At 32.2% G+C, this 6803-nt stretch overlaps 1 pseudogene; it reads right to left on the reverse strand.

Moving 5' to 3' along the window:
* Positions 1 to 2931: 2931 nt before the first annotated feature.
* LOC112476771 lies at positions 2932 to 3227 on the reverse strand (annotated as a pseudogene).
* Positions 3228 to 6803: the final 3576 nt, after the last annotated feature.

Consider the following 6803-nt stretch of genomic DNA (forward strand, 5'->3'; position numbering starts at 1 on the left):
GGGAAAGAGAAGAGAGAGAGAGAGAGGACTAGAATGAGAATGTTAACAGCATGCAAAGTTGGTGCAAGTTTACTGGTTGCTGGTTACTAGAGAAGAGTTTTTTAAGGTCGTTTTTTTTTTCCAGTCTTCTTAATGATTGTACTTTTGCATAATCAATGGAAACACCTTTGTAGTAAATTCTTCTGCTTGTTAAAATGTCTGAAAAGACCAGATTGACCTATTTTTAGGCTGTTTCTTTTTTTTTTAATTTAAATTTATTATTAGTTTTAGGTATACAGTACGTTGGTTAGACATTTATATAGTTTATGAAATGATCCACCTAATTGCTCTTTCTCTCTTCTGGCTCTCCATCTAATCAGGCTGTTTCTTAATCACCTTTAATCAGAAATAATTTTTTAAATCAGTCATTAAAAGTTCTATGTTTTACACAAAGAGCATCTTTAATTATTAAACACTGGCAAAACAAAGTGTGTTATTGAAACATTAGGGAAGGTCGATTTTTCAGTCTCAACATTTAAAAACATTTTGTCTAAGACCTTTGTTTAAAAAAACAAAGAAAAATAAAACTTTTATATCTTTATTTTATGAAAATAATAGTTTATTATAAAAAGTACTTTGAAGATACAGAAAAAATTTAAGTTAATTAAAAGTAGTTATATTTGTATAACAGAGACACATAAAATGTGAATTAATTGTATCATCTCAACACTTTTTTTCTATGCATAGAATGGTGCTTTGTATATAATTTTGTATCATAATTTTTATTTAATATTATACCTAAGGCATTTCCATATGTCCCTGAATATTTTTCTAAATCATAATTATAATTTCTATATAATATTATGTCCTATGGGTGTACCATCTTTATTTTACTATTCTTGTACTATAGGATGGCAGTCCTCAACCTTTTTGGCACTAGGGACTGGTATTCCTGTGAGAATCTAATGCATGATGATCTGAGGTGGGGCTGAGGCAGTGATGCTAGCGCTGGGGAGCAGCTGCAAATACAGATGAAGCTTCGCTCTTGCCTGCCACTGACCTCCTGCTGTTCGGCCCAATTCTTTACAGGACACAGATTGAAACTGGTCCATTGCCCAGGAGTTGGAGACCCATGCTATAGGATATTTACGTTGTCTTCATGTATGGGATATTGTTAATCATACTCCCATAAACAAAACTCACTTTTCTGCACTCTTAACGTATCCCTAGGTTACAAACCTATATTTGCAAATATAGTGCCCAAATTTATTAAGATTTATAAGACTCTTTATGCATTTTATTATCCAGAAAGATATCTCTATCTATACAGCCACCAATACAATATATGGGACTATTTTTCTCATTGTATTTTCAACAGAATTGAGTATACCACATGGAAAAAAAATGGAAATCATTTTTGTTTCTAGTAAACTGGCAGATCAGGTGTCCAGACTGACTCTGTCATGGAAAACAAATACAAACTAAGTACAAATACCATACAAATATTCTTGAATACATCTATAAGCTGAAAAGAAAATAAGAAATTATCATCCAGTGAGTAAATGAAGGCAGAGACCTAAAAGAGTTAAGCAGCTCTCTGAAGCCAACTTTTACTTTGAGAGCGTTTGCTGAGCTTAACAAACTTTTGGAGCTCAAGGAATAGGAGAAAAAGCCTATGGTCCACCTAAGATGAAGAATCTAGCAGGAGACCTTTCTACAAAGCTTAGGTCCCAAAGAACCATACCCACAGTTTAAGGGTTAACTAGAAATAAATCTTTTCTCATTATGGAGACTACATGAAAAACTGTAATATCTGCTTTGAACCTTGGTAGGAGTGTGAGGTAATCTCCTCTTGAGATGCCTTAATAGCAAGCTAGCCCTTGCATAAGTTTACCACCCAAATACCTACCACCTGAGTGGCCTGGATAACCTAAAGCTGCGTATTTAGCTTAAATAAATCCAGACTGATTGTTTCTCCAAGTGTCTGACAGAACCAATTCAAATTCTTTTATGTTTTTTTGAGAGAGAACTCAACTCACCTTTATGCCAAGCCCAAAATAATTCCCACAGATAGAAATCAAAGGAAAATGAGGGAAAAAAATCATTAAAAAAAATCACCTTGAGTGAGAGCCAGTAGGAACAAAAGACAGAATAAGATCCACAAAACTGCATCTTTGTAACATCATAGCATAGAAATTGTTTTTTATATTTCAATAAATTAAAAGAGGATATAAAAACTGAAAGTGACAAATGAACAAGACAGAGACTCATGGACACAAACGATAGTTTAGTGGTTACCAGAGGGAAGGGGGGGAGAGAGGAGGTAGATATGGGTAAAGGGAGCCAAATATATGGTGACAGAAGGAAATTTAATTTAGGGTGGTGAACAAAAAATGCAATATACATATGACATATTATTGAATTGTACACTTGAAACTATATAATTTTATTAACTAATATCACCTCAATGAATTTAATAAAAAGAGAGTATTAAAAAGTGAGTAAAAACTGAGTAGATGTGAAAATAAATTATGCAGAACCCCCCAAATTGGAATATATTATAACTAAAATTTAAAATTTAGTGGGTAGGTTTAACAATGGCCTACACAAAATTAAATCAAGATTTAGTGAACTATAATAAAGAACTGAAGAAAATATACAGCCTCAAAAGATGAAGAGATAGGAAATATGAAAAAGAGGTTAATAGATTTGTAGTATAGACTAAGATCATATAACACATTTAATCAGCAATCTAAAAGAATAAGGAAAAGAGTGGAACAGAAGAAATATTTGAAAATACAATGGTTGAGCTTTTTTTAAATTACACAACTATATTTTAATTCACTCATTTTCAATATGTCAGTTCAGAGGAAAATATGCATATCCAGGATTTTTGCGAGTTATATATTTTAAAATTAAAAATTACAAAGACTCAATTTTTTCCTAGAAAATTCACTGCTTCTGAGTTGGTACATTTTCTATAAGAAGGTCTTTCCTATGGACCAATCTCAGTGTATTGTGGTCTGTGTGAATGCCTCGTATAATGATATTCTGAGTAACAATTCAACATCGGAACCTATTTTTATTAGCTCTTCTATTTTTTTAAGAGAAGCTTCACTTTTATTACTTTTGAATTCTTCATTTATCTTTATTCTGGCTGCATCTAATGCTCTGGCATCATTTAAAAAAACTTGTCTGCTCCTGTGCAGTATTTTAAAGAGCTATAAAACCTTGGCTGCCAAACCCATGGCTATCCTCACTATGACTACCTCTCAAGCAGTCTATTAGGACATTAGTACATAGATTCAAGAAGCCTAAATAATCCCAAACTAAAATTAAAAAAAGAAGAAATCAACTACATGCAATCCACAGGAGGCATAATTTAAAGATAAAATAGGTGAAAAGCAAGACAATAAAAAATGATACAGTAGTTACCTCTTATCCTCAGGGCATATGTTTTAAGACCTCCAGTGGATGCACAAAACTGCAGATAGTATAGAACCTTATATGTACTACATTTTTTCCTACACATACCTACCTACCTACGATAAAATTTAATTTATAAGTTACCTACAGTATGATTTTAACAACATTAACTAATAATAAAATAGAACAATTATAACAATGTACTGTAATAAAAGTTACATGAATGTGGTCTCTCTCTCTCTCTCTCTGTCTCTCTCAAAATACCTTGCACTAGACTTACCTTTTCATTTTCTCTTTGGCATATTCAAATTGTTAACATCACTACTCTTGTGCTTTGAGGCCATTATTAAATAACATTGGGGTTACCTGGACACAAGCATTGCAATACTGAGATAGTCAATCTGGTAACTCAGTCTGCTACTAAGTGACTAATAGGCAGGGAGTGTCTACAGTGCAGAGCTGCTGGACAAAGGGATAATTTATGCCCTGGGTTTGACAGAGCAGGCAACTAAAGATTTCATCACGCTACTAAGAACAGCATGCAATAGAAATTTATGAACTTTTTTTTATTTCTGGAATTTTCTATTTAATATTTTTGAACTATGATTGACTATGGGTAACTGAAACCGTGGAAAGGAAAACCGGATAAAAGAAGACTACTGTATATCATGCAAACATAAAAGTATTAGAGTGGTTATACTAATAGACAAATTAGAGTTTAAAATAAAATATGTTTTTAGAGATAAAGAGAGATATTTTATAATGATGAAAGTGTCACTATATTAGGAATAAATAATAATTTTAAACTTAGTTATTTACTGAGTCGTATTCCTCCTTTAAATTCATATGTTAAAGATCTAACCACCATTGTGACTAGACTTAGAGATAGGGCCTTTAAATAGGTAATTAATTTCAACCAAGTCGTAAGGATGGGGCTCTAATACAATGTGACTGGTGTTCTCATTAGAAGAGAAAGAAATAACAGGGATACTCACAGAGAAAAGGCCAGAGAAAAGGCCAATCTTAAGCCAAGAAGAGAGGCCTCAGGAGAAATTAACCCTTCTGGTACCTTGATCTGGGAATTGCAGCCTCCGGAATTGTGAGATAATAAATTTCTGTTGTTTAAGCCATCCAGTTTGTGGTATTTTTTAAAAGGTAGCCATAGTTAACTAACTAGAGTTTTCGTACTGTGAATTGGGGTTTGCTAAAACAAGAACTTAAAAATATAGATGTGGCTTTGGAATTGGATAATCAGTAGAAGTCGGAAGTTTTCTTTTTTTTTGTCGTTATAGTAAAAGCTATGTATTCTAAAAATTATTTTTTTTTATTTTAGAATTTGACATATTCTACTTTAAGGTGTACAATGTTACTTTGATACATTTATATATTGTAATATAATTGCCATTGAAGCAATATTTATCACATTACATCATTATAGTACAGTATTATTGACTAGATTCATTATACTGTGCATTAGATCTCTATGGTTCATTTACTCATTACAAATTTGTACCCTTAAACACCATCAGTCTTATCCCCTCAACTCCCACTCCATGGTAACCAACATTGTACTGTTATTTTACAGGTTTGACTTCTTTTTAAACATTCTACATATAGACAGTATCATTCAGTACTTGTCATTTTCTGTCTGACTTATCTTGGTTAACATAATGTACTCAATGTCCATTTCACAAATGGCACAATATCTTCCTTTTTCATGGCTGAATAATATTACATGGTGTATCTATACTATATCTTTTTTCCTTATCTTGGCTAAAGAAATAAAGAAAACTATCCCATTTATGATAGTGTCAAAAACAATAAAATATATAGGCATAAATTAAACCAAAGAAGTGGAATATCTGTACAATGAAAACTATAAGACTGCTGAAAGATATTGAACAATTTCTTTCCACAAACAATGAAAAGTCATCCTGTGTAAATGGATTGGAGAATAAATATTATTAAAATGGCCATTTACAGATTCAATGCAATCCCCCATAAATTACCAAATATGATTTTCACAAAAAAAGGAGAAGCAATCCTAAAATTTGAGTGGAACCACAAAAGACCCCAAGTAACCAAAGCAATCCTGAGAGAAAAAAGAATAAAGTTGGAGGTATAACATTTCCTGATTTCCAACTATACCACAAAGCCACAGCAATACAAACACATTGTACTGGTATAAAAATAGACATATAGATCAGAAGAATGGGATAGAGAGCCCAGAATAAAATCCTGGCATTTAAGGCCAACTAATATTCAATAAGGGAGCCAAGAACACCCAGTAGGAGAAGGATAGTTTCCTCAACAAATGATACTGAAAAAAACTGGAGAAATGCATGCATAACATGTTGTTTCCAAGTTTTGGCAACTATGAATAAAGCTTCTATAGACACTCATGTGCAGGTTTTGTGTGGACATGTTTTCAACTCATTTGGGAAATATTGAAGAATAAAGTTGCTGGATCATATGATAAGTCTATGTTTAGTTTTGTAGAAAACTACCAAACTGTCTTCCAAAGTGGCTACACCATTTTGCATTTCCACCAGTAATGAATGAGAGTCCCTATTGCTCCACATCCTAACCAGATTTTGGTGTTGTCAATTTTGTGGATCTTAGCCATTCTAATAGGTACGTGGTAATGTTTAACTTTTTTTAAAAAATGACTTTGTTAGTCATTTACATTTCTTATTTGATAAATCACCTAGTCAGAACCTTAGATTTCATGAGACACACAGAGAATCTGTATGTCTTACATTAAGTAAAACTCATAAATAAGATTTTATTTAGTTTACCAAACAGATGGGTATGGCAATATTTTCTTTGGACATAATTCACACGTGGGTGAAAATAAGATCAGCAAAGAAAATTTCCAATGAGGAGAAATTCATTCCACCAGCAAAAATACCACTTGAATTTTCAGAAAATGATGGGTGTTTATTTAAACAAATTCTATTTGAATAATTCCTGTGGAACTTTGTCTCTTCTTAATAAGAAGACATACAACTGTAAAAACATTCTATGACTTTATGACCTTAAGTTTATTATGTTTGGTCTATGAATAAAAGAATCTTGTCTGTGTCTAACCTCACTTGTATTATACTGACTCAAAACAATAGATTTAACTAACATTCAGTCAAGTATAACGGAGATACTTGATTTTAATTTAAAATCTCTATGATCTCTATTATCATCCAAAAAATTGCAAATGCATTTACTCTTGGTAGGAGTTGAAGTAGTCACTCCACGCTTGGCATCTTCTCATTTTGAACAATTATCAAGAATATACTCCAGTAGTTATATTATTTCTCTTCTTTCTATGCACACCACTGTATAATCTTTCATTTGCTTCTAACACTGAACCCCACCTTTTTAAATGTGAGATAAATCTCATG

The sequence above is a fragment of the Pteropus alecto genome, unplaced genomic scaffold (assembly GCF_000325575.1).
Source record: "Pteropus alecto unplaced genomic scaffold, ASM32557v1 scaffold112, whole genome shotgun sequence".
Lineage (NCBI taxonomy): Eukaryota > Metazoa > Chordata > Mammalia > Chiroptera > Pteropodidae > Pteropus > Pteropus alecto.